This window comes from Urocitellus parryii, chromosome 2 (genome assembly GCF_045843805.1).
Source record: "Urocitellus parryii isolate mUroPar1 chromosome 2, mUroPar1.hap1, whole genome shotgun sequence".
In the NCBI taxonomy this organism is placed as follows: Eukaryota; Metazoa; Chordata; class Mammalia; order Rodentia; family Sciuridae; genus Urocitellus; species Urocitellus parryii.
Window position 1 is genome coordinate 117,099,293 of NC_135532.1, and position 9,418 is coordinate 117,108,710.

At 41.7% G+C, this 9,418-nt stretch overlaps 1 non-coding gene across 1 annotated transcript; it reads left to right on the plus strand.

The window, feature by feature from the left end:
- Positions 1-1,296: 1,296 nt before the first annotated feature.
- Trnaa-ugc (transfer RNA alanine (anticodon UGC)) lies at positions 1,297-1,367 on the plus strand. Its single transcript has one exon. It is a non-coding gene; the product is annotated as a tRNA-Ala (tRNA).
- Positions 1,368-9,418: the final 8,051 nt, after the last annotated feature.

The following is a 9,418-nucleotide window of genomic DNA, read 5'->3' on the forward strand; positions in this document are numbered from 1 at the left end:
CCTATTCCACTCCTTAATTATGCACCTGGGCTCACCAATATGTACCCTTTATTTTCTCTGACAATGTTTTCTAGTCATTGATTTCCAAACAGGGCTATCGATTGAAATTGTAAAGAGGCTACCAAGGAAGAAAACTGATGAAGCAAATAATTACTCACATCCTGTTGTTAAAAGTTAACACGCAGCTCATGGGATGACAGCGGCAGTTTAATACACATTATGACATTAGAGTGTGTCACTGGGGAGTCAAGGCAAATGGACCTTTTCAGACCAGTGGGGACAGATGAGATAAAATACACATCCTGCCTCCCATTCATTTTGAGTGAAACTGTCCATGTTATTTATCATCATTTCTTTGGTCTTCCTGGGCACTTCTGAAAACAACTTCTCATGTTTTCAGGGCTGAAAAGAATAGACTCAGCACAAAACCAGGCTGTGTTGCCTGGGGGAAGGAGCCCGGGGTGATCGGTTTCTCTAATTTTTTCTTAGCAGCCAGCTAACAGGGCAAGTTACAACTGCTCAGTAGCCAGTTTCCCTCTTCAAGTCAAATGAAGGTGACATTGGCTGGCTTGCACTCCTCCCAGTGTGGCCATGAGAATCTGAAGAGATGATAGATGGGACAAGATTCCAAAGCTAAAATCTGCAACATGAAAAGTCCAATCTCTAGTTTTACAGAAGGGGAAACTCTGACCCAAAAAATAGTGAAGTGTGCAGATAACTTCCGAAATTTGAGATAGTGATAATAATTGGGAACTTGCTCTGGGCCAGAAAGTGTGCTGACTGCTTTATACACATTACCCCATTTTATCTTTTCAGTGTCTCCATTAGATAGGGCTGAGGCTTGGGACACTGACCTGTCTGCAGTGCAGAACTAGTAACTGGCAGGGCCTGCATGCCAAGTGCCAATGCCCAGACTCTTAGCCACCTAATGCTAACAAGCACTGCAACCAAACTTCTTTCTTCTGTCTTTGACCTTGATCAGGGAGAAGCCACATGCCTGACAGAAAGGTGGCAGAAGTGTTTATAAGTCTGTTTGTAATGGACTTTGCCTAGGACAGGACAATGTTCTGTTTGTTAAGAATGAGCCACCTGGGGCTGGGGATGTGGATTAAGCGGTAGCACAATCACCTGGCATGCGTGCTACCCGGGTTCGATCCTCAGCACCACATACAAACAAAGATGTTGTGTCCGCCGAAAACTAAAAAATAAATATTAAAGAAATTCTCTCTCTCTCTCTCTCTCTCTCTCTCTCTCTCTAAAAAAAAAAAAAAAAGAATAAGCCACCTGGGGCTGGGGGTATAGCTCAGTTGGTAGAGCGTTTGTCTTGCAAGCACAAGGTCCTGGGTTCAATCCCCAGAACAACAACAAAAAAAAGAATGAGCCACCTGTCTTAGAGAGCCTTATCTTTAGGATTCTAAAAGACTACCTTGTTTTTTTTTTTTTTTAACAAATGCTATGGATATAAACAACATCAATTTGCTTATTTGCAGTCTGTAAGTCTAATGTAAAACATATGCCATTGAAAATGGGAAACTTTGATAGCGGAAGGTCCCCAGGCCTCTTCACTGCTGATGTGGTAGCCAGTCTCACAATCCGAGTAGGTCTGACCTCGGAAACCAACAGCACATTGCAGAAACAATGGGGTCTGGCTTCACTTCACATTCGCCTAAGTGGGGATATCAATTCCAACATTTTCTTGGGGGATTTCCAGAGTTACTGTGGACTGGCAGCCCCTCTCATGTCCCCAGGTTCCTCTAGAGTGGTGTTCCTGTGCTGGCCCCACCTTGCGTGACAGGTCTGCGTATGGAGCAGGCCTTCCGACAGTGGAGGAAACTCATGCTCAAGAGGCTGCACCCGGGGAATTACACCTGTGGGGCCCCATCAAGCACTTAGATCTGACTTAGATGACTAGATCTCGGACTATGAGCTAATGGGATGAGACATTTTGGGGTCTTAGTAGGAGTGAAGATACTTTTGCTTGTCACAGGAATATGAATCATTAACGACCAGGGAATGGTGGTAGCCAGCATCCAGCTCCTCCGGTGCGTCTCATTTCCTATGACTCATGCCCTGGGGAGTCCACCTCTATAGTGAATAATGCTGACCAGCATCAACAGGTCGCTGTGTAAATGGCAGACTGTGACTTTCAGGACGAGATCATAAAAGTCATTGCAGTTTCCTCTTTGCTCTCCACTTGCTGGGGAAGGAGTAGCTGCATTACTAAGTGCTGAAGAAACCCCATGGGGAGGTCTGTGGACAGGAACGAGGGCTCCCCTCCAACAGGCAGCATTGGTTTGGGACCATGTCACCTAGCAGTCCTTGAGGAAGGCACTCCAAGCCCAGTGAAGCCTGCAGGTGTCCACAGTCAGAGCTGGCATCCTGTCCCAGCCTGTGAGATACTCAGCCAGAACCTCCAGCTTGCCACCTCTGAATTCCGGACCCTGTAGGACATAATTCTTTTTTATTGTTTTAAGCTGGTAGGTTTTAAGAGATAGTTTGTTACAGAGAAACAGATATGGCAGAATATTGAAAAATGCCTATCACCTCAGAAATAATTTTTCAATCCCAGTTTTAGGATTGAAGAAGCTACAATGGCAGTGGGAGTGCTCACTTTCAATGCAAGTGTGTGTGTGTGTGTGTGTGTGTGTGTGTGCGCGCGCGCGCGCGCGCGCGCGCGCGCACGCTCACATTTCCTGAACAAATTGGTCACATGTTGATTGAATATTAACGCGATGATCATTGCGATGATCTCTTTCCTGCCAGTTTCTCCCTGAAGTGACTGAGAAGAAGCCCAGTTACTTAACTGCAGGAAGCTCTCTAGCAGGGACCCTTACAGGGACAGGGACAGAAGCCACCTGGGAGGAGGACAAGATTAGGATTCAGCCCAAAGCCCTGCAGGGGTTTCTGAGCAAAGATTTTCTTTTTTCACTTCCTTGTTCTTGAGAGAAGTGAAGATCCATGACACCTCATGCTTCCCGTCAGGATTCCAGAGGCAGAATTAAGGGAAGATACAGCAGCTGGTACTAGTTGGGGCTTTTTCTAGTGCCTTCCTAGCCCCGCCCCTCAATTTTGTAAAAGATCCAGAGCATTATCCACCTTGGTATCAGGAATTTTCAAGACCAATGGAGTTTTGTGGGTTTTTTCCTTTTGAAAATGCTTTCTTGCATCTGAAGTCGGATCCTAAACTCCTTCAAACTCCTTCAAGCAAGGTTACTGACATGGGTAAGAAGAGATTAATTTTGTTTTGGGGTAAAAGATCATTAAATTCATAAAATATGCTCAACACATCTCAGAGATTCTGAGATTCCCCAAGCACATGCAGGAAAAAGAGCAGAGTCAATGAAGCAAGACAGGAGGTTATGAGAATTTGTTAAACAAAATAATTAAAGTGGGTTTCTGATATTCTTTTCCCAGGCAGTTTCAAAAATTGCTCATAGGTGATAATATTCATTTTTTTTCCAACCTGATGCCTATTCTACTCCCTGTATTGAAAAAAAAAATTCTGCCCTAAACTTTTACATTTGTTGTACATAAGGATGCACAGAATCTAATTAGACTTTAAGTGCAGAACAAATCAGAATTCAAGTTTTCAGGGTCTTGTGCTGGGGCTCTACTTTTTTGCTTTTTAAGGAATGGATGAATGACTGAACCAAGAAAAAGAGAATAAGTTTTCTGTTCCAAAAGAGTGAGTGTGGAGAAGAAAAGAAAGGTGAGGCGAAGGAGCAGACAGCGCAGGATGTGATATTACTCAGTATAAATGTCTCTAATGTTTCCCAAGAGGAAATTTGAACAAAAAAGAAAATCAATTTCACTTTAACAGATACTACTTTAGGATAGGACATAATAAATGTCTATACAAATATAACACAAACTCTTAGTCAAATATTACTTACTGGTGTTAAATAAAAATCGACGTTTTTGGTTTCATTTTTGTTCTTTGGTAATAGGGATCAAAACAAGGGCTTTACAGATGTTAGGCAAGATCTCTACCATGGAGCTACACCACCAGCCCATTAGCTCTTAAATTGGAATAATACATCCCTGTGTTTCTACTTGTCTGATTTTCATTAGAAATTCTGAAGATTTTTTTTTGGTTAAATTTTAAAATTAATTTATTCTTGGCAGATAAATAATCATCATCGTACATATATATGAAGTACAATGTGATAACTTATATAGTGCCGTGGTTAGGTTATAAGGTGTCGCTCCCCAGAATGTCCTATGTTAGAGTAGGAATGTTCAGAGCTGGAAGCTGGGATCTCATCAGTCCTTCCTAGTTTGAATGGACTGACGGGGTGGTACCTGAGGGCTGGTGGGGGGTGGCTGGAGAAGGTGGGTCCCTGGGGAATGCCTGGAAGGGGACACTTCCCTATGGGCCCCACCCCCTTCCAGACCCCACCATGAACTGGGCAGCTTTCAGCCTCCACTGTGCCCTTTCCCCCAGGATATCTGCCTCACCAGGGGCCTAGAGCAATGGAGTTGGCATCTAAGGACAGAGACCTCTGAAACCACGAGCCCCAAGTAAACTTTCCCTCCTTTAAGTTGTTCTTATTGGGTATTTTGGTCACAGTGAGGCAAAGCTGACCAAAACATATAGAAAGATGGAATTATTTATGGAACAGGACTGAATCAAGCTTATTAATATGTTCATCACCTCACCAATTTACCATTCTTTCTCTGATGACATGAGAATCTAATTTTCAGCAATGTTAAATATACAATATTATTATTATTAACTGTAGTCAACTTGCAGTGTAACAGCTCAGTTAAACTTATCACTCTATTGTAATTGAAGCTTGATACCCTACTGTCTACAAGATCGACTATTTTAGCTTCCACAAATTAGTGAGATCATTTAGGATTTGTTTTGCTAGGCCTGGCTTATTTCATTTAGCATAATGTTCTTTTTCTTGCGTTCATATTAACATAAATTATTGAACTTCCTTTTTATTTATTTATTTATTCTATGTGATTATATGCTCATTGCTTTATTTCTTTAACTGTTGATGGACACTTAGGTTGATACCAAACCTTGGCTATTGCTGAATTGTCTATGGAGGTACAGATATCCTTCTGACATATGGATTTTAATTTCTTTGAGTATATTCAAGAAGTGGAATTGCAGGATCATATGGAAATTCTATTGTGAAAATAGGTATGTATAAATGTATAGATACCCATACACATACATACATACATACACATATACACACTTTATTGAAGTATGTAACATATAGATTAAAGGGCATAAATCTTATATGTACATTAGGAGAAATGCACAGGCAATTCCCATGCATAAGACTACAATCCAAGCAAGGTCTAATGAGAACCTCTTGCTGGCTTCTTCCCAGTAACTAGCCGGCTTCACCAAGAATTAATAATCATGTTCTTCCAGAAAAGATGAGTTTTCCACGAGCACTTTTAAAAATGAAATATCATGGGCAGGGGTTGTGGCTCAGTGGTAAAATGCTCACCTAGCATGCATGAGGCACTGGGTTTAATCCTCAGCACACCATAAAAATAAATAAATAAATAAAACTAAAATATATATATATTTAAAATGAAATATCAGAATCTCACAAAAAATCCTTTTTATTTGTTGCTTTCCTGGAAGGGGTCCCTTGGGGAGCAGTGACTACCAGCTCCTGCCCCTGTAGGGTGCTGCTCCTGGTTGTGCTGAGGACCCAAGGAGAGCAGCAAAAACTGTGAAAGTTCACACCCATCACAGGTGCAAAACGCACATCTTCTCAAAGTGCCCTTTTATGTGCTTTGAGGCTTTACCCTGCCCTGCGGATGATATTCAAACCTTATAAATAGTTTTTACTCATTTTTCACACATCCTTTTTCAAATCATGCTGAATAAAAAAACAAAACTGTCCTGCATAGTCCCAACGGGTTGTGTGTTTTCTTCTAATAAGAACAAATCTGAAATCCAGACAAGAACACTTATGAGGAGGAAGACCAAAACACTCTATTTTTTAGAAAAAAATGTAAACACTATTAAGAGTCTTTTGTTTTTTAGACCCTCCTGGCAGACCCTCCTTGCACAGGTTGACGGGGGGCTGTGTGTGATGTGGCCGGAACACATTTGGGTGCTTGCTTGGGTGGGACGCTGTCATTGCTGGTGCAGGAAACTTATTTGGAAAAATTCACCAGATATAAAAGAGATCCATTTTGTGCTATTGCTGGGGAAAAAAGGGGTTAAAAATAAAACACTCAGTAAAGACTTGTGTTTCACCTAAGCCTTTGTGAATAGCCTGCAACTTAGAGACAGTGAATTAAGAATTCCATGTTGAATTAGAAATTAAAAATAGATGCAGTAGTGAGAGATGTATTTAAGGCCCTGCCTACACTGTAGCAAAGTTGTGTTCACAAAAACTAGGAATGATTCTTGCTAGCCTGCTGTCAACACAATTTCTCTGGCCAGGAAAAATAAAAATGTGGCAGATATTTCTGGTTTAGTATTATGAAAAATTATTAATTTTCTAGCTGCTTTAAATGCTGATGCAATTAGTATGTATTCACCTCTTTGTCTTGCAAAAAACTAGGTGGAAAAGCACATGTAATAGAATATATAATAGTATATTTAATCTTGCAACAATCTGTTTGAGCTCAATTTTCTTGATCAGCTTTATATACAAAAGCAATTCTTGTGAAATCATGAATAAGGGCTTGGTCATATTACTGTTCCATTATCCAGGGAGAACGTGGATACATGGACATATGCACACATACATAAGCAGGTGTGAGCTTGGAAAAACATTAATTGATAAAGGAACCACTTCTCTAAGAACACATGACCAGGAATGACAAATTCTCTGACTTCCCAGTATCATAAAGGTAAAAATTGTTCATGAACTTGAGTGGGATCATGTTTTGCCAGGAGAGCTCAGATAACCAACTTTTACTAGGATGTATGTAGTTAATATCTCAGTGTATTCCAGACTGGGAAACTCCTTGACACTATTGGAACACATTTAAGCAGGTATGTTTATAATCTCATAAATTTCCTGAACCTCTCAGAGGAGCTTTCATTATTTATAGCTCCAAAGACAGCAAGGGCGATACCTCCACGATCCATTGGTTAGTCCACAGTGGAAGTTCTAAGTTTGCAACATGGTTCTCCACCTGCCATCTCCAAAGCCAAGAAGTGTTCCCCCACCTGAGAGTGACACTGGGTTCCTCTTCCCACAGAGGTTCTTTCTTCTCACAGAGGTATACTGGGGAAGCTGTGGTCTTCTACTTCCTTTGGCCCTCGCAGCCCAGTGAATTCCACTCTGGGATTTATTATGCAAATGCAGTTGCTGCCTCAGTTTTATTCCAATTCTTTCTTTTTTAACTCAGTAATACTTCTCATTTCTCTCTTTCTGATGTTCTCCACTTCCCCTTTGTAATCTAAAAGATAAAGATAAAGTTAATCATGGGTGATGAGCCCATACTCCTACAGTGGAACAAAAAGTTATAAGTTTTTAGAGCAAGATTAAATATAATATAGAACTATTTCATTTGATTTCTAAAGCTCTAGATGGTACCCAGAAGTTCCCATCGGACGTTTTATAAATCTCCACCTAATTCTAAGTCTTCTTTTAATAAAACCAGCTTTTCTTCAAATATCAGCACCAAGACGAGGATCAGGTCGGTCTCAGTGGTGCCTGTAGAGCTGTAAACCCAGCTGCTTCGAGGCTGAGGCAGGAGGGTCCCTTGAGTCCAGGGGTTCAAGGCCCCTGCTTGGGCAGCCCAGCAAGACCCTGTCTTTAAAAAAAAAAAAAAAAAAAAAAAAAGAGGAATGATGAGAAGTTGTAATGAATATTATTGCTTTTCTGTTTTATTTCATTACCATTATAGAAATGAAGCTCCTTTTCCTTTCCTTGTATGTGAGAAATGTCAGTCATATTGTGGTGTAAAGGGGTGTCCTAGGCCTCCCCATTCATTCCTGGTCTTTTGCCTGGAGAGACAGCACCCCACCGCCTCCCCCAGCTTGCTTCCTGCCTCTGTCTTTGCCTGTCCAGTAGCCAGAGTGATGGTCAAAGGTATAACCAGGAGCGGTCACCCACCTGGTCTCAAGGGTACCAAAGATGCAGGATGCGATACAAAGACCCAATAAAGTCTACGCATATCAGACCCTGAAAAATTGTGGCCACAGTCGTGTCCCAGGCTTCTGTCTCCCCATCCTGTTTCTCTCCACACTTCAAACTCAGCTGTTTGCTCTTCTTCCAAGACACCAAGTTTGTTCCCTTTCCCTAAAAGTCTCCCTTCATATTTGCTCAGATCTGGTCTCATATGTCACTCCAATCTGGTTAAAATGTTAGGTGATACTGGAGTGGCCTGGAATTATGTGACAGGAGTCTGATCCAATGACAGAGAAACTCGCAGATCACCAGCTAGCAGACCAGACAGCATGGGCCTCCGTGTTCCCAGGCAAGTTGACTTACCCAGTGAACAGGACCTGCTGGGAACGCACCCAGAAATAAGCAACCTGCAAGAGAGGGGACCAGTGAGAAGGTTCAAGAGTCAGTGTTGGTGACTATCCGTGATGTGAGAACTGCAAAACAGGGTAGGTAAGTGATAGGGTCCAACGTGACCTTTTGCAGAGTGTGATGATCAAGATGGAGCCACTCTTGGCTGGGATACTGCATTGCTTCTTGTGGAGAATGACTTTTGTCTTTCAAAGATATTGCTCAACTCACGATTTCATGATTTTTTTTTGAGGGGGGGGTACTAAGGATTGAACCCGGAAGTGCTCAAACACTGAGCCACATCCTCAGCCCTTTTTTATATTTTATTTAGAGACAGGGTCTGTCTGAGGCTGGCTTTCAACTCACAATCCTCCTGCTTCAGCCTCCCAAGCCACTGAGATTTCAGGCTCAACACAAGAATTTTTGAGAACCTTTATATTTAGGGAGCAAGCTTTCTGCTTGCCCTACACTGAGCCCATTGTGATGATTCTTATGCATTTTTTTCCTTTTTCTTTCTTTCTTTTCTTCCTCCCGCCCCCTTGGTACTGTGGATTGAACCCAGAGGCAATTTACCACTCAGTCATATCCCTACTCCTTTTTATTTATTATTTAGAGACAGGGGTCTCACTAAGTTGCTTAGAGCCTTGCTTAGCTACTGTAGATGGCCATGAACTTTCTATCCTTCCACCTCAGCCTCCCAAGTCACTGGGATTGCAGGCATGCACCACTGTGCCCTGCTTTATATGTTCTTGATTCTGTGTGCGTAGTAAGAGTTTATCCAGAATCCCTCTGACTCCTGAAGGTTTCTGTGAAATCAGTGCTTATAAAAAGCAGAAACCACAATATTAAGGAATTTTGGCTTACAAGGAGACAGTCACAGAATAAGATGCAAGTCAAAAACAAACATAGTTGCCTAATTTAAGTTCCAATATTTTCTCAATCTTTGTATGTTTTAATTTACA